The following is a 25,075-nucleotide window of genomic DNA, read 5'->3' as shown; positions in this document are numbered from 1 at the left end:
ATATGGATATGGAGATATATATATAGAGAGAGAGAGAGCGCGCATAGGAAATCTTGGAGATTAACAAAATGACAATTGGGACAAATCCTTATTTGTCCAAGCACATGGGATTTATATTTGTACTATTTTATTACTGTATACTCTCAAGTACAATGGATTGAATATATCATTGTGTTTTCCACAGCCCTGTTGACCCATTATGCCACTTGTTCAGTGTGAGATTTTATCAGATTTCTTTCACCATTTAATGATTAGGGATTTTTTGCCATTTATCCTGACCATGGACATTATATTTTTATACATAGGCACACCTTGTTTTATTGTGCTTTGCATTATTGTACTTCACAGACATAGCATTTTATTTTTTTTTAACAAATGGAAGGTTTATGTCAACTCTACGTCAAAAGCAAGTCTGTTGGTGCCCATTTTCCAATAGCATGTGCTCACTTCATGTCTCTGTCACATTTTGGAAATTCTTGCAATATTTCAGACTTTTTCATTATTATTATACCTGTTATGGTGATCTCTGATCACTGATCTTTGACATTCCTATTGTAATTGTTTTGGGATGTCATGAACCATGCCCATATAAGATGGCAAACTTAGTGGATAAATATGTGTGTTCCAACAGCTACACCAACCAGCTATTGCTCCATCTCTCTCTCTCTCTCCCCTGGCCTCCTTATTCCCTGAGACTTTAAAATTAGGTCAATTATGACCCTACAATGGCATCTAAGTGTTCAAGCGAAAGGAAGGGTCATGTCTCTCACTTTAAATCAAAAACTAGAAATAATTAAGCTTAGTGAGGAAGGCATGTTGAAAGCCAAGACAGGCAGAAAGCTAGGCCTCTCGTACCAAACAGTTAGTCAAATTGTAAATGCAAAGAAAACGTTCTTGAAGGAAATTAAAAGTGTTACTCCAATGAAAACACAAACAATAAGGAAGTGAAACAGCCTAATTTTTATATGGAGAATGTTTGCTTGGTCTGGATAGATCAACCCAACCAAAACAGTCTCTTAAGCCAAAGCCTAAGTCAGAGAAGGCCCTGACATTCTTGCATTTATGAAGGCTGAGGGAGGTGAGGAAGCTGTAGAAGAAAAGTTCCAAGTTAGTAGAGATTGGTTCATGAGGTTTAAGGAAAGAAGTTGTTTCCATAACATAGAAGTGCAAGGTGAAGCAGCATTTTTGTCCAGAAGATCTAGCTAAGATTGATGAAGGTGACTACACCAAGCAGCAGATTTTCAATGTAGATGAGACAGTCTAATACTGGAGGAAGATGCCATCTAGGATTTTCATAGCTAGAGAGGACCAGTCAGTGCTTGGTTTGGAAGCTTCAAAGGGCAGGCTGACTCTTTTGCTAGGGGCTAATGCAGCCGGTGACTTTAAGTAGAAGCCAGTGCTCATTTATTATTCCAAAATTCCAAGGGCTCTTAAGAATTATGCTAAATCTACTCTGCCTGTGCTCTTAAGTGGAATGACAAAGCCAGGATGAAAGCACATCTGTTTACAGCATGGTTTACTGAATACAGAAAAAAAAAGATTTCTTTCAAAATATTACTGCTCATTAACAATGCATCTAGTCCCTCAAGAACTGTGATGGAGATGTATAAGGAAATGAACGTCATTTTCATGGCTTCTAACATAGCGTCTGTTCTGTAGCCCATGGATCCAGAAGTAATTTTTACTTTCCAGTCTTACTAGTTAAGAAATAACATTTAGTAAGGTTGTAGCTGACATGGATAATGATTCCTCTGATGAATCTCAGCAAAGTAAATTGAAAACCTTCCAGAAAGCATTCACTGTTCTAGTTATCATTATGAGCATTTATGATTCATGGAAGGAGGCCAAAATATCAACAAGAGTTTGAAAAAAAGTTGATTCGAACCTTTCTAGATGACTTTGAGGGGTTCAAGACTTCAGTGGAGGAAGTAACTGCAGATATGGTGGAAATAGCAAGAGAACTAGAATTAGAAGTGAAACCTGAAGAAGTGACTGATTACTGCAATCTCATGCTAAAACTTGAATGGATGATAAGTTGCTTCTTGTAAATGAGCAAAGAAAGTGGTTTCTTAAATTAGATTTACTCCTGGTGAAGATGCCGTGAACACTGTTGAAATGACAAAAAAGAATTTAGAATATTCCATAAACTTCATGGATAGAAAAGCAACAGGTTTGAGGGGATTGACTCCAATTTTGAAAGAAGTTCTACGGTGGGTAAAATGCTATTCAACAGCATCACATGCTACAGATAAATCCTTCACAAAATAAAGAGTCAACTGATGAGGCAGACTTCCTTGTCTTATTTTAAGAAATTGCCACAACCATTCCATTCTTCGTCAACCACCACCCTGATCAGTCAATAACCATCGACATCGAGGCAAGATCCTCCAACATCAAAAAGATTATGACTCACTGAAGGCTCAGATAATTCTTAGCATTTTTTAGTAATAAAGTTTTTTGTTTTGTTTTATTTTGTTTTGTTTTTTGACAAGGTCTTACTCTGTCACCCAGGCTGGAGTGCAGTGGCACGATCTCAGCTCAATGCAACCCCTGCCTCCCGGGTTCAAGCAATTCTTCTGCCTCAGCCTCCCAAGTAGCTGCGATTGCAGGCGCCCACCACCAAGTCTGGCTAATTTTTGTATTTTAGTAGAGATGGGGTTTCACTGTGTTGCCCAGGCTGGTCTCAAACTCCTGAACTCATATAATCTGCCCACCTTGGCCTCCCAAAGTGCTGGGATTTCAGGCGTGAGCCACCATGCCCAATAAATATTTTTTATTTAAGGTGTGTATATTTATTTCCTAGACACAACGCTATTTTACTTATAATAGACTATAGTATAGTATAAATATAACTTTTATATACACCAGGAAACAAAAAAATTCATGTGACTTTCTTTACTATAATATAGGCTTCATTGCAGTGGTCTAGAACTGAACCCACAATATTTCTGAGGTATGCCTATATTTTAATTTCTCATTTTAAATTTTCACTTGGATTTTAAAAGTTGATGCTTAATGTAAAATAAACTTATTAAATGTGGATATTTTATAAGAGAGTAAAATATTTCCAATTTATTTTCCATCATTACCAACATGTATTAAAACTGACCTTATTAGCATAATTTTCCCCAGTAAGGAATTATGCCATTATTGGATAAGAGGGATGACTGCTGAAATTTCTGTATTATGCTAAGTTTGGAGTATTAAAACAAAATGTAAAATATACTGTAAGTGTAAAACTAGTCACATTTAAAGATGAAGTCTTCTTCTGGGGCTGAGGATTTAATTGACATGGTTGACTAGATTAGAGACAAAGCGGTAATCCACCAAGTTGTGGGGAGATGATCGAGCATTGAAGATCCTGCCCGTGTGGTTGGAATCTTGGTTACACACAGAGTATTGAGCAAATAATTAAATATATGGAGGATAATGGGATCCAGGCTCCTCACTGTGGGAGAAGAAGTTACAAATATGGAAAGGGAGAGGGCAAGAATTAACCCTGGATTGGACTTTTTGGTATCAGTGGAGACTCACGAGTTGTTTTATTTGATATAATTAGATGTAGATACAGACATAGTTAAAATACCCATTATATTTGTCTGCTTGGGCTGCCATAAAAAAATAACACAGGCTGGGTGGCCTAAACAAAATAAATTTATTTTTCACAGTTCTGGAGGCTAGGAAGTCCAAGATAGAGTTGCCAGCAGATTCAGTGTCTGGTGAGGGCCTGCTCTCTGGTTCATCTGTAACACCTTCCAGCTGTGTCCCCATGTGGCAGAAAGTACAAGGCAGCTCTCTTGGGCCTCTTTTATAAAGGCACCAATCCTATTTATGAGGGCTCAGACTTCCTGATCTAACCACTCCCAAAGGCTTCACCTCCTAATATCATCACTTTGATGATGAGGTTTCAACATATAAATTTGGAGTAAGGAAAGGGATATCAACATTCAGTTCGCTGCAGTAAGAAAGTGCTTAAAAATAATGACACAGAAACCAGCTTGAATGAGTTCCCACTTGCCAAATTTGAGGCAATTTGAGCAACAAATTAAATAGTGAAAGTAATGGATTATAACTCACTGAATAACAGAAAATCATCTCTAATTATTAATATCTCTATTGATAGATAGATTATAGATAGATAGATAAAAGGGGCAGAAGGGAAAGTTCCACCTAATAGTAGAACAATAAAATTAAGAAATTACCATTTAGCAAGCATGACTATAATAATTAATTCAGGTAAAAATCATTGATGGATGCTAAAACTAGTAGTTAATAGTTTGGTGAGGATTAAGATAGTTATAACGTCAAAGATATATCTCATCAAAACACTTGTTAATAACATATTAAAACAATACGACAAACCTCCTGGCAGACATCATCTTAACCAAGTAAAGTTCACGTCACCCATAGTGGGACATATTGGCATCATGGGCTTCCTCACAACATCACTGCTGTGGTATTCCTGCCATAAGGCATAACCAGAATCCAATCACGAGGAAATCCCCAAAAAATCCAGGTTGAAAAGCATTCCACAAGTCACACTCCTGGACTCTTAAAACATTTCAAGTTCATAAAAAAACAAGGAAGAACTGAAGAACCATTCCAAGTTGAAGGAAACTAAAGTGACATGACAACTAAACACAACAGCTAATCCTGGATTGCACCCTCAGTTTATAAAGGACATCACTGGAACAATCAGTAGAATTGGAATAGAGTGTGAATTTAGTGACTAGGAATGTTGATATTCTGTTGCTGATAGTTATTTTGTGCCTAAGTAGGAGAGTGCCTTTATTTTCAGAAAATAAACGCTAATGTTTTAAGGAATAATAAGACACTATGTCTGACACTTATTCTTGAATAATTCAGAAAAAATATTTATTTCGTATAGAGTAAATAGTATGGTATTAAAAAGATATAAGTAGAGGGAGGGAGAGGATGTGGTACAACGTGAACAACTGGCCAATGCACTAGTCTTGAAACTTCTTTGTAAGTTTGAAATTATTTCAAAATAAAAGTTCTACAAAGTTAATAAAGTTTAGTAGAAACAATTTAGGAAAGTAACTTAAATCAATTACCCAAGACCAGGAGTTAACAAATATAAAATAAATTATCCAGAGACAATAAAATAAGTGTGACATATTGGAAATACTCATATATAATAAAAATTCTTTGAGAAAGAATCATTGTTTATTGATATAGAACAGTAGATTGAAATGAAATCAAGAGATTTCAGTTTAGACATAAAGATAACCCCCCATGGCAACTTCACTGCTGAAATCATATATGATTATTCTTTCATCATGCTAAAATGAAACATATCAAGATGCAGAATTATTGGAAAACACATCATTAGACTTGCTTGAAAATTAAATGTAATTATTTTCTAATTTTCCTGAGTAATCCGGGAATATTTTTGCTAGGTTTAGATCATCATGCAGTTACTTGGCCCAGCCCTATGTTTGTATTAGAACAGGCCCTGTCAATATTATTTCACATTAAACAGCATCTAACCTATGAGCAATTAGAAGAGGACAGTGTGAGAAGGTGGGAGAATAGGAGAATAGGGATGCTCCCTTCTCACTGGAATAAAATCAACGGAGAGACCAAGGAATTTCTTGGAAGACCCATATCCTTTAAACTCTATTCAACAATGACAGATTGGCTGTTGCATTTAGCTTAAATTATATTCCCAGAACAGCAGTATCAGTATCACCTGGGAACTTGTTAGAAATGCCAATTCTCAGGTCATACGCCAGAATGACCAAGAATAGTGGGGCCCAGCGATCTTGAGTTTTAATAAGTTCTTTAGGAGATCCTGAAGCATGTGAAAGTTTGCAAACTGCTAGTGAATCATCCACTCAGCAAGTCTGGAAGGATACCATCTATTAGGAATTAGGCACCTGTGTCTCCTCTGAAAGGGGACTAATTCCCAATTTCCTTACAGTTAAAAGCCTTCAGAAAGAATCACCATAATTTAAATGGCTGGAGCTCTTAGAGAACTGCTTAATATCACCATAAATAAAAATTTAAACACAATTAGAGAGGCACCAGAAGCTCTTTTTATCCTCTCGTGATCCTCTAAATGCACCAAGGACTTGCCACTTGGCTATTGTAATTTTATATCCACCATTATATTCAAGTTCTTGGCTTGCATTATTTGCTTTTGGGAACTGAATGCCTGTCATTTTATGGCACCATAGAGTGATTAATAAAGGCTTTTATATAATGCACTGGTTTGCAACGTGAATACATCCTGTTCATTAAATGAATATGGTTCAACATAATAACCGCAGGCCAGCAAGCACCAAAATTCTTCTACAGGGGCAAGTTGAGGTAGGGAGTCTATCTTAAGTTCAAGATAAATTAGGATTGGGAAATCCAGACAAGCTTATAAGAGATATGGAAGGGAGAGGAGTGAAGGGAGGAATGGGAAGGAGGAGTGTTTCTAAATTCCCCGTCGACTGGAATGTGAGTGGAGATGGGCGCTCAGTAAAAGTGCTCTGCCTGCCACCCATGGATTCCAGAGGGTTTCAGGTACCTTCCTTGCACAAGATTGAGAAAGGATGACACAGCACACCAGTCACATTTTGTTCTGGTATTTCTCACACAGATAACTTTTTCAGAACTTAGGCTTCTTGTTGATTTCAAAGACAGGATTTAAACAATTCGGACTGGTTAGTCTGTCTTGCCAAAGGACAATACACATGACTCTGAGATCACTGAGGGTAAAATGTTTGCCTTCTAGGGAAAATTCTGCCTGAGGTTTACTGTGACAGATGGAAGAAAGTGATTTCATCTTTGTTTATAAAGTGCTCACTCCTCTGTGTTAGAAGCAAAACAAGCTCTCTGTAAACAAATTGACACCCCTGTGCCACAGGTAATTATTATGTTTTATTGAACAGTCTTTTCATTGGTATTTGGGGACTCGAAGCCCCAGTGGACCCAAGATCCCACTTATGTGATGGCCCCAAGGCCTGAGACACAGGCAGGGTTGGAAGTTCCACTTGCCTGTGGTCTGTCCATTCAGGTGGGTCATCCCCAGGCCATATGCTGCGGTTGGTTTTCTGAGCCCTACAACTTCAGATCATTTAAGTAGTGCCTCTCAAGGATGTTTTTGTGGGCCAGTGGACCTGGAACTTTCTAAGCCATAAACCTGCAGGAGGACTGCTCTGTTATCAAACCCAGATCCGGAAGCCTTTCCTCATCCCTAGACCCTCAGACACTCCTGGGCTTCGCTTTACTCTCAGCACCTAATATTCTTTCCTCCTCTTTCTCAGGCTGAATACTCTAAATCTACACATGCCTTCTAATGGAGGCTGCCATTAACCCATCACCACCCATTTGAGGGAGTGCCTTAAAGGTGAAGAGAAACAAGCTATAATGGGTATTCTGCTCTCTTAGTTGGAGTGATGTGCAATTTCTTGCCTACACTACAGCTGGAGAAGTGAATATAGTTCAGTTTAATTAAAATCATCCTCTCTACTTTTACCATTCTAAACTCTTTGCTTTTCCAAGAGCATTCAGGAATGTACCATGCTCTTTTTACCTTTGATTATTTGAACTTATGATTCCATCATTATTTGCATTGTAATTAAAATTTATGGAATATTTGCTATATGCCTGATGTTTTCTTAAGAATACTACATCATGTGTTCATTTAAACTTCATAAGACCTTTTGGGTAGTTATTATTGATATGGTCATTTTAGATAAGGACACTGAAGTTCAAAGGATTGTGTAACCTGCCCAAGGCTTCTAGCTAGTTAGTAGTCACACGAAAGTCAAACCTGGTTGTTGTGACAGGGGTGCTTCCTGCAGCCCCGCCTGGCTGACTCTTACTCTTCCTTTGGATCTATTCAAGCTTTCCACGACCCCACTCTAGGACCCCTCTTCCATTCTCCCACAGCACCCTCTATCCATCACGATTTTATCTTGCACATGTTTTTCACCTCTTGCTTCTTCCTTGGGTCTCTGCTGTAGAGGGGTACTTACGTAGATCAAGAGGTTCACAACATTTCTTTAATATTTTTTGCCTTTGGGATGTCTGTTATTTTATACTGCAGTTGTGTAAGATGTCATGTTTTTAGCTGGACAGATGAAACGTGCCGAAACTGCTTGAATTCTATGTGATTACCTTAGAACATAAGGTGTTCTGAAAAAGGTAGGAGATGTTTGAAAGAAGAACAAGCAGAGAGACAGGGGGTGGTATGTAGGTTTGGGGTACTTGAAAGTCCAGAGTATGTGGGATCACTGTAATTCCTTTGCTATTTGAAGCTGGGCTGCTTGGCATGGTATAAATGCTGGGTTTAGAAGTGAGAGAACAGGATCCTCATTCCAGATCTATTTCTCACTGGCTGTGGGACTTTGAACAGATCATTTTAAGTTCTCTGAGTATCAATTTCCTTTAAGAACTTTTCTTTAGTTCGAATCCTAGAACTATTTAATTTTGCTTGAAAAATATAGTTAATAATGCTGAGTGAGATAATTCTGAACAAAATGCAAGAAAAATATTGCTTGCTTTCTATTCTATAGTCTCACGTAGGATAACCATTCTTACACAACACTTCAGATTCTCTCATAATAGTTAAAAAAATTAATATTGTGAATGACCTGGAGGGCAAAAGAATATGTTTACAAATGACTGTTTTTAGGTGCCTTTGCATTTGAAGTTCATGCAAAAAGCAAAAAAGTGCCTTTCTAGGCCTATTTTGCAATCACCCCAAAGGACTGACTATGCACTTTATAGCCCTATGATTTTTATCAGCCATATGATCCGAGTTGACAATAGCAGATTTAGCAAACTTTGTATTTCACAGAGGTGTGGGCAGCATTCTAGATTCTGGTCTCCCATAGACTAACTGACCCCTTCCTTTTTGGATTTTATGTACAGTTTCCCTATTAACAGTAAGCCAATATTCTGAGAAAGCCTGTAAAACAAAAAGTCCAGGACGTGACTTGGACAGATTGCTGACTGCATTTCTCAGACTGGAATTTATGAACTCCTCCACGTATGACAGTGTTTTGTTTTGTTTTTAATGTATTCGGTGGTAGAGGAATACTGAACCAAACCATTGTGGTGAGGCTCACAAAGATTTAATAGTGTCCTCAGAAGGCCACAGAGAGGGATTCATCATGCGCCAAAGACTGAGATTCAAATTCTGTATATTCTAAATAGGATGCAGTTGTTAAAAATTGAGTTTATTGAGGAATAAAATGCTTGGGTTTATTAGCAGGTCACGTGGTCAGATGAAAAGCTATCTCAGGTAGCCTACTGTTATGACGAAGTATGAGAGGAAAGGAAAATAATCACTGGGATGAATAACTAATATGAAACATCACCACACCCCTACAAGCTTCACCAGAGACCCAATTTCTGGGAGCTTAAAAGTTCAGAGGAGTTTTACAATCACTTCTTTTAGAAACCAATAATCCATTCAGTCAATAAATGTAACGAGTTCACTTTCTGCCTGAATATTGTCGGAGTGTAAAAAGATCGTCACAGTCACAATATTTCTTTTCAAATTTTCAACCGAACCCCCTGTTTGCGAAAGACAGGGTTTAGTATTTTGCTGGGGTATTTTTATGTAGCATAAACTTGAAACTTACTTTTAAGAAGCTTGAAATTTATCTGGAGAGAAAGCCTACATTTAAAATCAACCTTTACTATTCTTTGAGTATCTGCTGTTTGCCAGCACTACAAAATAATATGGAAACAAGTGCAAATGTGGGGCAGACTGAATCCACGAGTTTTAATAAAGACACAGAATAAAGAAATGGGGTTTGTTAATAATGATGTTTTAGAAAATGAATTTTGAATATTTTTCATTCATCAGAATGAGCATCAAGTATTTCTAGGAACATAGTGAGAAGATCAATATATAGCAGTGAATGTATGTATGCCACTTTCTACCACTGAACTTCACCCTCTTCAGAAAGTGTCCTTTATCTTCCATAAACACACTGTCCTTCCACCCCTCTGCTTTTGCCCCTCTTCTGTGCTTAGAGTCGCTACCTGGAAATCTGAACTAAATGGTAAACTGGTCTTACTGTGGATTTGATTTTTGTTATTTTCATTCAAAGGAATGTCACTTTGTGGATAAAGGGATTTATTTTCTGAGTCACTTGCTTCCAGACTAGACCATGGCCACTTCCTTCTCAATGGCCACGTTCTTCCAAGTACCCTCCCACCAGCACCAGGTAATCTCACCTTTTGGAATCTGCTGCAGCTTTCTGCGTGTGTCCTCCATCTCCACCAGGCTGTTGGGGCCCTAATCAGGGAGTTCTTGTCTGATCCCTGGAGTCCATAGTGAATCTCTTGCCTTCGTTCTTATTCCCTTCATTTTGCCCGTACCTCTCTCCTCATCATTTGCCTCATCTTGTTCTCCTGACCAGACACTACGATTTCACCTAAGCCATTCCCAGGCTTCATCCCGCAGTCTCTGTACTGGGAAAGCTCCTTTCCTCATTTTCTCTTCTTCCTAGAACCTCCCTGCTCTGCGTAATAATTGCTCTTTTATTTATTTTTTATTTTTTGAGATGGAGTGTCGCTCTGTTGCCCACATTGGAGTGCAGTGGCACAATCTCGACTCACTGCAACCTCCACTTCCCAGGTTCTAGCAATTCTCCTGCCTGAGCCTCCCAAGTAGCTGGGATTACAGGCCCACACGGCCATGCACGGCTAATTTTTTGTATTTTAGTAGAGACAGGGTTTCACCATGTTGCCCAGGTGGTCTCAAACTTCTGAGCTCGGGCAATCCATCTGCCTCAGCCTCCCAAAGTGCTAGGATTATAGGCGTGAGCCACCGTGCCAGGCCTAATCTTCTTTTTAAACAGTGCCTCTGACACTGAAAACCTCAGAGAAGATGTTAAATTTAGCAGTCATTTGTGTGCTTGCTGGTATACTTATTATTCTGTGCACTTTCCTCTTGTACAGTGAGGTTTGTTGTTATGATCTCTGCATTGTTATATGCCCATATTGAATTTTTGATTTTCAACTTCTAGGGAGTAGGAGCTCTGTCTACTTGACTTCCTGTTAAAATGTTTTTAGCTACACTGTGTGTATTTGGGCAATTGACTCTTTTGGCTATTAGAACCAATGTAACATAATTTAAGGAAAAATAAGATAATATTAAGTTTTGGACTGCTTTTATGAAGTTCATTTATTTTTCTTTCTGTATTTTGGCGAGCATGTGTGATTTTTATGGTAGAGTCCTACAAATTCTAAATAATTAAATAGAATAGAATGAAGTGATGAAAATGTTAGATTACATTCATTTTTAAATGAAAACAGTTGTGTCACTTTCAAGCACGTATAGTGCTATGACTCATTTACAAAGTATTAACAATATTTCTTCAAGGAGGCTTATAATATTAACATAACAGTCAGGAGGCCATATATTATATTGAGTACAGAAAGACCTTGATGTGGATCCCAGTTTTGCCATGTGAAAACTGTATGGCCCTGGACCAGTCCTTCATCTCCCAGGCTATGCATGTCTTTTTCCAAATCAGTGAGTGAGAAAATGTAAACAAAGCACTTCACCTATATGTTTTGAGCAGATGATAAGTATATCATCCCGTTATCACACTGCTATAAAGAACTACCTGAGACTGGGTAATTTATGAAGAAAGGAGGTTTAATTGACTCACTGTTCTGCAGGCTGAATGGGAAACATGGCTGGGAGGCCTCAGGAAACTTACAATCATGATGGAAGGCAAAGGGGAAGCAAGCACATATTCACATGGTGATAGGAGAGAGCGCAAAGGAGGAAATGCCTCACACGTTTAAACCATCAGATCTCATAAGAACCCACTATCAAGAGAACAACAAGGGGGAATCCTGCCCCTGTGATCCAATCACCTCCCACCAGGTCCCTCCCCCAACATTAGGAATTAAAATTCAACATGAGATTTGAATAGGGACACAGAGCCAAACCATAACAATAAGCATTAGTAAAATTTACTGAATATTAATATTTGAACTTGTCTTTTTGAAAAGATGCTTCAAAAGCAATTAATTTCTGTTTATAATTGTAATGACACTTGTAATTTGCTCAGCATCTCTTTTTTCACAGTTTTTGTGTCTGGATCATCCATACATTCTCTTTAAGAGATTTAAATTAATGTTGGGTAGGTGTAATAAGGAAAAGAACACTTTTTCTCTGCTGCTTCTTCAGTCACATATCTCCTATAGTCTTTTGTCTGACATGAGCAGAGAATTGTAGGGGCAGCAAGTAGTACTAGATTTTATAGCCTCTCCCTTGCGTGGCCTGAGTATGGGGTAGAAATGGGTGGTGGTCTTCAGTAGTGTGCAGAATCCAGGTAATCCTGCCTTGGAGTTCCTCTTTCCTCTCCCATTCCAAGTTAATCCACAAACGTGGCCTTGGAATTCTTGTAAAAGCAGGAGTGATGACACTGTAGAGGCTCCTCCCTTGATACAAGTCAAAGATGTGGCTTGGAATTCATTTTCAGGCAGAGACAAACAGTGAAGAAATACAAATGAGAAGTTTATCAAACAAGAAACAAGGCCACCATGCCCAGTGTATTGCTATTTTGACAATGTTTCTGACATATTTAAAATTTTCTATGATATTTAGGATATGTGAAAATTTTCTTTTTCATTTCTTTGAAATATTGTACTATACATTCACCTGGTATTTGCCAAACCAGTTATTCTAACATGAAGCCTTCTTAATGTCCTTTCTCTCCCTCAGGTATACAGGTGGCTTTAAGTGAGAACTTAAATTTCCCTTTATTTTTGTCTTTATTAATAATAAAACCTTTTCTAAATACAAATTCCTTGAAATGAATTTAGGCAATGAAGTAGATGAGTTGCACTGAATAGCTTCTAGAATAAAAAAAAAAATTTGATACAGTAAACTTCCAAAATATTTCTTCATCTTTCATGTTCATTTTACTTAGGGTATAGACAAACATGTAAAAGTTTTTCATTCAAGTTTGGCTCAGTGTCAGTGAAAACAGACAACAGTCAAGCACTATTAGGCAAATGCAACTCTACAAGTATAAATGTCCACATGGATCAATTTGATAAGAGTTATCTTTTTTTTTTCCTTTGAGACAGAGTCTCACTATATTGCCCAAGCTGGAGTGAAGTGGCACAATCATAGCTCACTGCAGCCTTATACTTCTGGGCTCAAGCGATCCTCCCATCTCCTGAGTAGCTGGGACCACAGGTGCACAGCACGATGCCCTGCTAATTTTTGTATTTTTTGTAGAGGTGGGGTTTTGCCATGTTGCCCAGGCTGGTCTCGAACTCCTGGGCTCAAGTGATTCACCTGCCTTGTCCTCCCAAAGTGCTAGGATTACAGGCGTGAGCCACTGTGCCCCACCAGAATTATCTTAATTAACCTATAGTATATTTGATAGGAAAAAGAAAACCTTTTAACATTGTTTTAACTTTAAGATCTGTGGCACCGTTACAAATGTCCTGAAGGTCTTACTCACGTTCCTATATCCTGTGCATCTCCCTGTCCCTCCACCAGAGTGTTTTTCTAAAAGGCAAATCTAATCATGCGATTTTTGTATTTAAAAGCCTCCAATGGTTCCTCTTTGCTTATGGGGTAAACCCAAGCCAGCTACAAACCAGAGCCTTGGAGAACTGGCCTCTGCCACCTCGTCAGTCTCATGTCTTGCCGTTTTCCCTTTGCGTATTGCTTCCTATGGACTAGTTTGCAGACTTGAAAAAGTGCCCAGGGCTTTGTTCTCTGTTCAAGCTGTTCCCTCTGTCAGAAATGTGCTCTATATTAGTCCATTTTCATGATGTGATAAAGACATACCCAAGACTGGAAATAAAAAGAAGTTCAATTGAATTTACAATTCTACATGGCTGGGGAGGCCTCAGAACCATGGCAGGAGGCAAAAGGTACTTCTTATATGGCAGTGACAAGAGAAAATGAGGAAGATGCAAAAGTGGAAACTCCTGATAAACCCATCAGATCTCATGAGACTTATTCACTATCATGAGAACAGTGTGGGGGAAACCACCTCCACGATTCAAATTATCTCCCACTGGCTCCCCCCCACAACACATGGGAATTATGGGAGTACAATTCAAGATGAGATTTGGGTGGGGACACAGCCAAACCATATCATTCTGCCCTGGCCCCTCCAAATCTCATGTCCAAGAGCCCCTTGATTCCTGGGAAAAAAAACCAAAAACAACCAAAAACAAACAAACAAAAACACTCCCTTGCCGAATGAATCAATTCCATGTGGTCTAGTTGTAGTGGTTCCATTGTTGTTGAGTTTAGCAATTTCTAAGTCTCAAGGCCAGGTGAAGAGTAGGCTGAAATTTAACACTCAACAGAACATTTCCTAGATCCTTATTATTCTGCTACTAGCGGACAAACAGTTTGGGTGTCAAACCTCTGAAAGCCAGATAAACCCCCTTAGGGAAAATGATAAACTGCTGACCATCGACTCTGGACTATTTGTGACTCCCTGAAACCTATGGCAGCATCACAAATGGAAGGGATGGAGATAGTCTATGAAATGCATACTAATAAAACTTATTGGCAGGGAATCCTCAGCTATTATCGTAAGAGAATATCATTTATAATCCAATTCTTTCTTTACTGACTTAATCAATCATTCATTCAACACACACTTTAGGAGAACTTACTATATGGCTGGCACCGGGATACAAAAACCAGTATCGCAGCCAGATCTTCCTTTCAAGGAGCTTGAGACAGTAGAGGAGATAGGATGCAACCTAAGAATATGATGCATGGTCAGAAAAGGATGTGAAGTAATGATGGGAATAGCAGGGTGAGAGGGACAGTTCTGCCTAAGTTGAGAGAAGAAGTGCTGCTTGGTCTGAATTGCTGATAAAGAATGGAAGTTCTGCAGTCAGGCCCAGGGAAGAGGGAGTGAGGGGGAGCATGATATAGTTTGGCTCTGTGTCCCAACCCAAATCTCATCTTGAATTGCACTCCCATAATTCCCACATGTTGTGGGAGGGACCTGGTGGGAGATAAATTGAATCATGGAGACTGTTTCCCTCATACTCTTCTCATGGCAGTGAATAAGTCTCATGAGATCTGATGGTTTTCTCAGTGGTTTCTGCTTTTGCATCTTCCTCATTTCTCTTGCTGCCGCCATGTAAGAAGTGCCTTTTGCCTCCCTCATGATGCTGAGGTCTCCCCAGCCATGTGGAACTATAAGTCCAATTAAATCTCTTTTTCTTCACAGTCTTGGGTATGTCTTTATGAACAGCATGAAAATGGACTAATACAATAAATTGGTACCAGGTATGGAGTGCTGCTGAAAAGATACCCAAAAATGTGGAAGTGACTTTGGAACTAGGTAATGGGCAGAGGTTGGAACAGCTTGATTCATTCAGCAGGGAAGTGATATATACATATTTTCCAAGAATCAAGGGGCTCTCAAAGTTTAAGTCTGGGTGGTAGAAAATTATAGAAAACTCTCTTTCTCTCTCTCTCTCTCTCTCTGTGTGTGTGTGTGTGTGTAAGAAAGAGAAATTAATGTGTACATCAGAGAGCAAGGAAAATATAGATTTAATGGATTTTTCCCTTTAATATGTGCAAAATTGAACTCTTGATATCTTTCCACTCCAAAATTGCTGCAACTTTCCTTATCTTAGTTAATGGCAACTTAATTCTTCTGATTGCCCAGGGCAAAAGTCTTGGAGTCCTCCTTAAAGCTTCTCTTTCTTTCAGGATTCACATCTAATCTGTCAGGAAATCTGTTGACTCCTCTGGTCAAAACCTATTCAGAAAAACAAAAAACAAAGAAAGGAACAAAAAACCTATTCAGGATTCCACTTCTTTACACCTCCCAAAAGTTGATCTCCCTTGCCTGAAGCCACCATCTCTTCTAGATCATTTCAGCTGCCTTGTATCTCAGAGCTTCCATAATTTCCCAGCTGCAGTATATTTTCAACAAAGTAGTTAGCATGATCCTGTTGGAAGAGAAGTCTATTCATGCTGTTTTTCTGCTTACAAGAGAAGTCTATTCATGCTGTTCTTCTGCTTACAACACTGCCATAGCTTTGCATCTCGCTGAGTGTAGAAGCCAGAATTCCTCCTGTGAACCACAAGCCTCACAGGATCTGGCTCCCTCTCCTCATCTTCCCAGTTCCCTCAGCTACAGCCACATCCTCCACCCTGTTCCTTGAGCCTCCAGACACCTTGTGGCCTCAAACCCTTTGCACTTGCTGTTCCCTCTGCTTCTAATGTCCTTCCCTGCTTGGACAAATCCCTCACCTCTGTCAGGTCTTTCCTCACTGATGACTTTCCTGGTTGTCGCAGGTCAGTCTTACTCTCCCCAGCACTTCCTATCCCCCTGCCCCTCTTCCTTAGTACTTATTATCCAACATACACATTTTTCTTTGTTCTGTTCCCTGCATCCCCAGCACTTGGAGCAATGCCTGGTACATAAGAGATGCTCAATAGATATTTGGTTACCTAATGTTGGCTATTTTAAAGCATTATTTTCAGGAATAGAAGTATGATTTTTCTTTTGGCTGAGATTCTGAATATTATGATCACTCTCAGACATGGGGTGTTTCTTAGGGTCTACAGGTAGGGGGAAAGTGAAAGGGAAAAGATTATATTTCCTGATTAAAATGTGTCATCTTAGGTGGTGTATGCTTGTTTTTGCTCTTCTAGAAAGCCCTGTAATGAGATCTTCTGAATGGGTCAGCAGAGAAAAGGAGGAGTAAAATCCAACACAACAGTGTCTGCATCATGAATTCCAAGATATAAATTACATAAGAATGGTTTTGGTTTTGTTTCTGTTTTTGTTTTTTCTAGGTTTCCTTGAAATGAAATGCATTCTCTAGTTTTAAATCTGTGTTTTACAAATGCAAAAGAAATTGTAGTTATAAAGTGGTAGGGATCAAGAATTAAAGTCTGACGGTGCCATCTCTGCAGAGGCAATCAGAATGTGCTGGGAAGGAGGTGAATGGACCCCTTGAACTGAAATGATGGTGACACTGAGGGTGTCAGTTTCCCGACTTAGACCAGACGTGTTGCTACTCTTCGTACCATGGGGCGGTTATCAAGGGTATTTAAAGAGAACATGAAGCCTATGGAAGTTTGCTGCTTTGCTTCCAGAGATGCTGGCAGGCAGGGAGGCAGGGCTCAATCCATAGAGCCAGCTTGACTCCTATGTCAGGGAGATTGTGGGTGCCCACCCACACTCCATGTTTTCCGCTTTGGAATGTCTTCAGGATCACTGATCAGAGTCCTCTCTCTTCACTGATCATGCCACAACCAGTTATTGTATGTTATGGTAATGCATTTGGACTGTAGATTTAGGCCATGGGTTTTCTGAAAGGCTTTCAGCAACCTTGCAGCCCTCAAAGGTTGGTGGAATTCTTTGCATCTTTTCTTGTGTATTTTAACTTGACAATGCTTTGCAAAAGATGCTGTTTTCTCTGCTTTATAACTGGTCTTTGAGTACCCACTTAAAATTAACTGTGAGAAAAATTGTTACAGGGGACATTTGGTTGTGTAGTGTTATTTTGGGTCTGAAAGAGCTCACAATTTTTGTGCCCTGCAATGACTCAAAATCAGTGTTCAATGTTTGACTTGTGTGTGTCATGAATTTAAAGTGATATATGAAAATTCGCTGTCATATTGGGATGAATAAGTTAAAAGAAGGTTAAGATATTTGATTTATTTTTATTTAAGCCTGAATGTCTTTCAGGGTAAATATTGCAATATGTTGAACTGCTCCCAGGATCTCACTTCTTTGTTTAAGCTAACATCCACTTTTTCCTTGACACACTTGCCTCATATTTACTCATAGAACTTCCATTCTACCGGGGAAGAGTAATAGATTTCAATGTCTTGCAGGGAAAAGTGAAGGTAAATTTTATTTAGGAAAGAGTTGAGTTCTGTAGCTATGGGAATCTTCCTCAAGTATGTGGTGGACTGTTTGTGGTTAAAGAATAAACAGTCTAAGTTGTCCCAAAGACAAGAGTTAAGGCATGATGTGAGAAAATTTGGAATAGGGAGCAGCTTTTAGTACTAACATTGAATATGTTTGACTAAATGTGGAAGAGTTTTATTGGAAAGTCATTTTCAACAAACAGTCATTCTCTGTTTCTGGAAACATGTTGACCAACAAATTCTGTAGATATCAAGGAGAAGAATACTGCTCAGGTACTCAGAATACTGCTCAGGTGCACATACACCCAATTCTAAAATTCCGTGGCTGAAATAAGATGCACTCACCTGAAGGTTTTTGCTGTAGGTTGTTTCTTTATCATTATGGAGGTCTTTTGTCTTGAAATTTTGCAGTTGTCATTTTGAATCCAAGTGGAGGCCATTCCTTTATTCTTTGTTAAGCTTCATCTTGCTGTCTGCTTGGCTCTCTGGTAATGAGCTTCACTCCCCTGGAGAAAGTTTCCCGGAAGTTCCATGCTCATTTGTCTGGGTTGCTACAGAAGGAATTCTCAGCCTGGTGGAAGGTAAGAAAACAAAAGGTGATGAGTTGGCATTGTGCCAGGAACCCAATACACATTAGTTTGTTTAAACAACCCTGTACATTATGTAATATCATCTTCATTTTCCATGTGAAAAAACTGCAGCTAGGTGATGTTGTAAAACTTTCACAAGGTCGTACAGCTTCTAAATAGTGCAGTCGAGATGCACAGCTGGGCCCACCCTGCTACATGCTGCCTCTCCCAATCCTTCCACTCTAGACAAGATGCCTGCATAGGGAGGTTGCTTGGACCATTGCCGCTAAATGATTAATAAAATCAATCCATCAATTAGTTCTTCCAATCACTTAAGTGATTTGTTCATTCCCTTGACATCTTTAATTTAGTTTGCAATATTGGACAGTTGTTTTGGGTTCTTGTGGAAAACCTCTTAAGCTCAGTTGGCAATGAGATGAATTACTTATGGGCATCATATCAGAGTTTGACTTGGCCTTTAAACAAGAATATACAGAGCATAGTGCATGGCTGTGTGTGCTGCAGGGAGGAACAATAATGAGAAGTGAGAGGATAGTTGGAAAGAGGCTAGGTCAGTTGGATAAAAACTGAGGGAGTAAATTCGTAAAGTCTTAATATCAGAAATTGTTCATGTTGGACATGATCCTAGAAAACATTTTCATTCTGCCCTGTCTCATTACCGGCAAAAGTTGAACTGAACTTCCTACTTCTACCTTAATGACAGTGCAGATGAGCCACCTGTATCTGACGACTCCTCATCTGGAATTCTCTCCACCCTCAAACAATCTGCTATTAACAAATGAGTCATTCTTTGGCAGAGAAAATGAGGGCCTGACAGAACGACCCCAAATTAAAATAAGTGCCAGGTCATTTGAGTTATTGACATCACTCACCTGTCAAGGGCCTTTGGGGGCATGTCTAGTATTTTATTTATGATTTTAGGTCAGGCTGCTTTAAGTATTTCAAAGTAAGGAGAGGCTACCTCCCTAGTGAAGCAGCAAACATAACCAACACACATATTATATCTGCTTTGGAAAAAAGGTTGCTGAAGCAAACATTTGCATGTTTTGGTTCTGCTTTTCTTTGGGATTCTGTCCTCACCACATCCTTAGCTGATAAAAAGTCACTGATGTTCTCCCTCTCCCACAGGGAGGCATACTTATAAGTGGAATGTTTTCTCTCTCACAGAGCAACCCCTGCTTTGGTTCTCAAGGGAAAAAAGACATCATTTGGTTTACCTTCCACAGTGTTCTCAGTCATCATCTGCTCTGCACAGCTCTGTAAAAGTTGAAGACAAGACAGAGCAACTATAAGATTACACTCATTTCTTTCAAACTATAATAAAAAAATCTGTTTCCAGTGTTTCTCACCACCGTCTCTTCTCTTTAGCTCTGGCCCCAAGTACAATTCTCAGTTTTAAATGGAAGTTAGATTAAGTGTTTAAAAATATATAGAGAGAGCTCTGTAACGATTGCTTTAAGAGTGGCCATATTCCTCTCTTTATGGACCTCTGATTCAGAGAGTAATTTGCTTGTAACTTGATTTCTTTCTATAAAATGGAAGTTGCTTGTCAATGCCTTACATTCTCTGTCTATATACAGTGGCCCACAGGCCTGGCTACTGCTTCCCAGAGAATGCTGACTCACATTTCCATGAAGCAAATCCAAGTTGACTTGGTGGCTTGCGTTTCAGCTGCCTAATTGCTGCTTTTGGTGGAAGAAGTCCCAGGTTTGGACCACAGTTTCTGAGCTCTTGGGAAAACTTGGCAAAGCTGAAAACTGTCTGATAAAATGTCTCCTCACACTAACTCTAGCTCTTTCAGATTAATCCTAAACCTCAGTAACCAGGATTAATTGAATTCACACATTACAAAACCCCACCATGGTTCAAATCTGATTCTGAAGTACAATCATCTAAAATTTGGATTCTAATCAGAGTTCTGGCCAGAAAGGAGCCTATCAGCTTAGCTGAAGCAGTGGTATTTAGGGGCTCAAGGATCTGAGCATGGGAAGCTCTTCTGGGTATTGTAAAACATATGCATTCCATTTAGGATCCTTCTCTTGAGAAAATGGCTCTGACTCCTGGGTAGAAAGAACACGAAACTAACATACTCCTCTCAGCTGTATAAATATCATTTGGCAGAAGATATAAGCTGGCATGCCAACAATCAGAATACAGCCTTTCATCTCCATCGTAGCCTTAGCTAGGCTGTCTGCCTATATTTGACCTCCTTGTAGGTTCATATGCTTCATTTTAGCCAACAGAATGCTGCAGTGTAGAGGCATAAGAAAGAGGAAGCTGACAAGGAGACTTCAGAAGAGCTACTATAAGAGTGTTAGTGATGCATAGTCAGTGATGTACAGATCCTCTGTGTACTGTGGGCATCGGGGCATTTCCCGTAATTGTCAATCAAAATTTTAAAATCACATTTGAGATGCTACCTAGCTTAAGTCCAAATAAAGTCCTATTTTTCAGTCCTCCCTGCCTTACCTGGTATCCATATGGGCCAAGTTTTCCTTTATTCCTGCACTCCAAAGGACTGTACTTCCCGAGTCTTGTCTAAATACAGATGAGACACACGTTTATTTGTATTATGCATCTAGAACAGAGGTGTTGTATGAAATTTTCTTGATTACTAAGGGCATAATATTTTTTTATAATGTGAGTAAAAATACCCTTTATTAAGTAGATAGGTTCAAATGAGCCAATAGCAGTAGTTTGTTCAGTCTTCAACAGATATCACTGTGTTAAAGTACTTTGTAGCATTTCTGTGACTTTGCTGGGACTCCTCACACACAGTTAGCTACTGTACTGTGCACAAGAGGGGGATTTTGATACAGTTATTGCCTATCTTAAAAAGAGTTATTATACAATATGGTAGAGAAAATAATAAAATACAGTAAAACATGTTATACAGCAAAACAAGATGCTATACTATATTTTAAAAAGGTATTTTATCGGTCAGGAGGTTTAATTGCAAAAATCAGAATCTAATCTCCCGACTTTGAGTAGTAAAGGGTTTATGAAAGAATATTAAGTCACTTACAGAATTTCTAGAGAGGCCAGGGGACCAGGTTGGATGCTGTACAGCCAGGAGAAATGTGCAAGAAAACTGCAAAACCATTTGGTGAAACCACGCTGTTGTGGCCTCTACTGTCCCCCATGCAGCACCTAAGTAAGACCCCTAGGGACTCCACCCAGTGCTCACAGATAATAAAATTCCTCTGCCATAAAATCCTAATTCCCTGAGTATAGATGTTACTTTACAGTGGCCACTTCTGCCTTCCACGTCTGATGTGAGCCCCAGCACTCACTCAGGGAACCTAGATCATAGGTGGAAACCCTATGGGTGAGAAGGAGTTTTTAAGTCTTTCAGCTTCTTCAGTACAAAAAAAGTAGCTCAGAAGAGGGCTAGCGTGGGTACCAAGTAATCTAAACTGCATCTGCCCTGGGTACAAACGAATAGAGTGGTTACTAAAAAAGGGCAGGAGGTCAGATTTGGTTATGCTAGAATAGGAGTCACTCCACCATGGACATAGGATTTCAACTGGGCCTTGGGAGAATGGTGGTATCTCATAGGCCAAAATTTGGGTGGCCCGTCCTGGTGAAAAAAATAAGACATATAATGGTGTAAAGGTAGGAAGTGTAAGGTAAGATTCAGGAAATGGTCAGTGATATCTATTTGGAGCATACTTTAACAAGTAAGGAGGAAGGAGACATAAGGTTGGGGACTTGGATTGTGCCAGTGTGGTAGAAGTCTTATACCAGATGGAGGAGTCTCTAAGTACATGGTAATGGCTCCCTGAAGATTTTTTATTAAAAACTAAATGGAATTTTAGAAATAGAAACAGAAGTCGGCAAAGCCTGAGTCCTGTCGTCTCGCCTTCCTCCCATACAGCATGAGCTTCACCACTCGCTCCACCTTCTCTACCAACTACCGGTCCCTGGGCTCTGTCCAGGCGCCCAGCTACGGCGCCCGGCCGGTCAGCAGCGCGGCCAGTGTCTATGCAGGCGCCGGGGGCTCTGGTTCCCGGATCTCCGTGTCCCGCTCCACCAGCTCCCGGGGCGGCATGGGGTCCGGGGGCCTGGCCTCAGGGATGGCTGGGGGTCTGGCAGGAATGGGAGGCATCCAGAACGAGAAGGAGACCATGCAAAGCCTGAACGACCGCCTGGCCTCTTACCTGGACAGAGTGAGGAGCCTGGAGACCGAGAACCGGAGGCTGGAGAGCAAAATCCGGGAGCACTTGGAGAAGAAGGGACCCCAGGTCAGAGACTGGAGCCATTACTTCAAGATCATCGAGGACCTGAGGGCTCAGATCTTCGCAAATACTGTGGACAATGCCCGCATCGTTCTGCAGATTGACAATGCCCGTCTTGCTGCTGATGACTTTAGAGTCAAGTATGAGACAGAGCTGGCCATGCGCCAGTCTGTGGAGAATGACATCCATGGGCTCCGCAAGGTCATTGATGACACCAATGTCACTCGACTGCAGCTGGAGACAGAGATCGAGGCTCTCAAGGAGGAGCTGCTCTTCATGAAGAAGAACCACGAAGAGGAAGTAAAAGGCCTACAAGCCCAGATTGCCAGCTCTGGGTTGACCGTGGAGGTAGATGCCCCCAAATCTCAGGACCTCGCCAAGATCATGGCAGACATCCGGGCCCAATATGACGAGCTGGCTCGGAAGAACCGAGAGGAGTTAGACAAGTACTGGTCTCAGCAGATTGAGGAGAGCACCACAGTGGTCACCACACAGTCCGCCGAGGTTGGAGCTGCTGAGACGACGCTCACAGAGCTGAGACGTACAGTCCAGTCCTTGGAGATCGACCTGGACTCCATGAGAAATCTGAAGGCCAGCTTGGAGAACAGCCTGAGGGAGGTGGAGGCCCGCTACGCCCTACAGATGGAGCAGCTCAATGGGATCCTGCTGCACCTGGAGTCAGAGCTGGCACAGACCCGGGCAGAGGGACAGCGACAGGCCCAGGAGTATGAGGCCCTGCTGAACATCAAGGTCAAGCTGGAAGCTGAGATTGCCACCTACCGCCGCCTGCTGGAAGATGGCGAGGAATTCAATCTTGGTGATGCCTTGGACAGCAGCAACTCCATGCAAACCATCCAAAAGACCACCACCCGCCAGATAGTGGATGGCAAAGTGGTGTCTGAGACCAACGACACCAAAGTTCTGAGGCATTAAGCCAGCAAAAGCAGGCTACCCTTTGGGGAGCAGGAGGCCAATAAAAAGTTCAGAGTTCAAAAAAAAAAAAAAAAAAAAAAGAAATAGAAACAGAAAAATGCTCAGATATCTCCTCTTCTCTGTCTATCCTTACTCTCTGGGTGATTTCATCTGCTCCCATTGCTTTAAAGGTGTCCAGATGCTAAAGACCCCACATTCCCATATCCAACTCAGACTCTGCAGCTGAACTCTGGACTTATCCATCCAAATGCCCATTCTCCTTGATATGGTTATAGACAGGCACTTCATACTCAATATGTCCAAAATGGAGCTCTTGTTTCTCCCTCAACCTTACAGACCTACTCACCACAGTCTTCCCATCTTAGTAAATTGTAAATTCAAACTTCCAGTTCTCTGACTAAAAATTGCAGTGTTATCCCTGACTCTGTCTCTCACTCATAGTGCCTATTGACTATCAGCAAATCCTGTCAAGCTTTCGAAAGACATTCAGAGCCTGACACCATCTCATCACCTCTTCCACCACCACCCCATTCTAAGCCACTATCATCTCTTGCCTAGATTACACAGTGGTTCCTAACTAACTTGCCAGCTTCCAAACATTCCCCACACAGCAACCACAGTGTTTTTTTCAACAAGATGAGTCAGATCACACCACTCTTCAGCTCAAAATCCCCTAGTGGCTTCTCATTTCATTAAACTAAAAACCAACGTCCTTACAAAGATTTATTTGGCCGTACTCAACGTGGCCCCAGGTACTCCTCTGATCTTTCTCCCTACAAGTCACCCTTTTCCTCACTGTGCTCCAGCCTCAGGCATCCTTGCTATTCTCCAAACGCTCCAAACACATCCCTGACTCAGACATTCATACTGTTGTTTCCTCTGCTTTAAATACTCTTCTACCTAAAAGCCCTGTGACTCTCACTTTTCTTCAGAAATTTGCTCCGATACCACATTATCAGAGAAGACTTCCACAATTTGCTGTGTGAAAGAGAGCAGAATACCCTCTATCTTCCTTAGCTGCATTTCTCACCATGTGCCTCATAATGTGTATGCAGTACAATATATTATGGATATGTTTCTAACTATTGACATTTCCAGTGAATTAGGACAGTGCCTGGCATACAGCAAGTGTTCAATATATATTTGATAAATGATGAAATTAATAGAGGACAGATTCACAATGAGGACATATTGCTAAATAAAGAATTATCCAATAAAGTGCTAGATGACTTTCACTTCCACATCTCCAAGCCCCCACCTTATCATTTGATCCATGATTCATGCATAAACTATTTGCTAGGGAAATCTTGAAAAATGAAACAATTTGGTCACAAGCACTAAATATAGACTAGCATGGTTGGAAAACCAAACAGGTGGCCAGTTACAACTCCATACACTTTGATGACCCTTGCCAGCTTATAATGCACCGTCACATTCTT

The 25,075-nt window shown here is 40.3% G+C and overlaps 1 pseudogene across 1 annotated transcript; it reads left to right on the top strand.

Moving 5' to 3' along the window:
- Nucleotides 1-22,303: 22,303 nt before the first annotated feature.
- Nucleotides 22,304-23,716, top strand: LOC108522666 (keratin, type I cytoskeletal 18 pseudogene; annotated as a pseudogene). Its single transcript, XR_001883565.1, has one exon. The product of XR_001883565.1 is annotated as a keratin, type I cytoskeletal 18 pseudogene (transcript).
- The last annotated feature ends 1,359 nt before the right edge of the window (nt 23,717-25,075 follow it).

The sequence above is a fragment of the Rhinopithecus bieti genome, unplaced genomic scaffold (genome assembly GCF_001698545.2).
Source record: "Rhinopithecus bieti isolate Rb0 unplaced genomic scaffold, ASM169854v2 scaffold_65372, whole genome shotgun sequence".
In the NCBI taxonomy this organism is placed as follows: Eukaryota; Metazoa; Chordata; class Mammalia; order Primates; family Cercopithecidae; genus Rhinopithecus; species Rhinopithecus bieti.
This window is presented reverse-complemented; position numbering and strand designations above follow the sequence as displayed.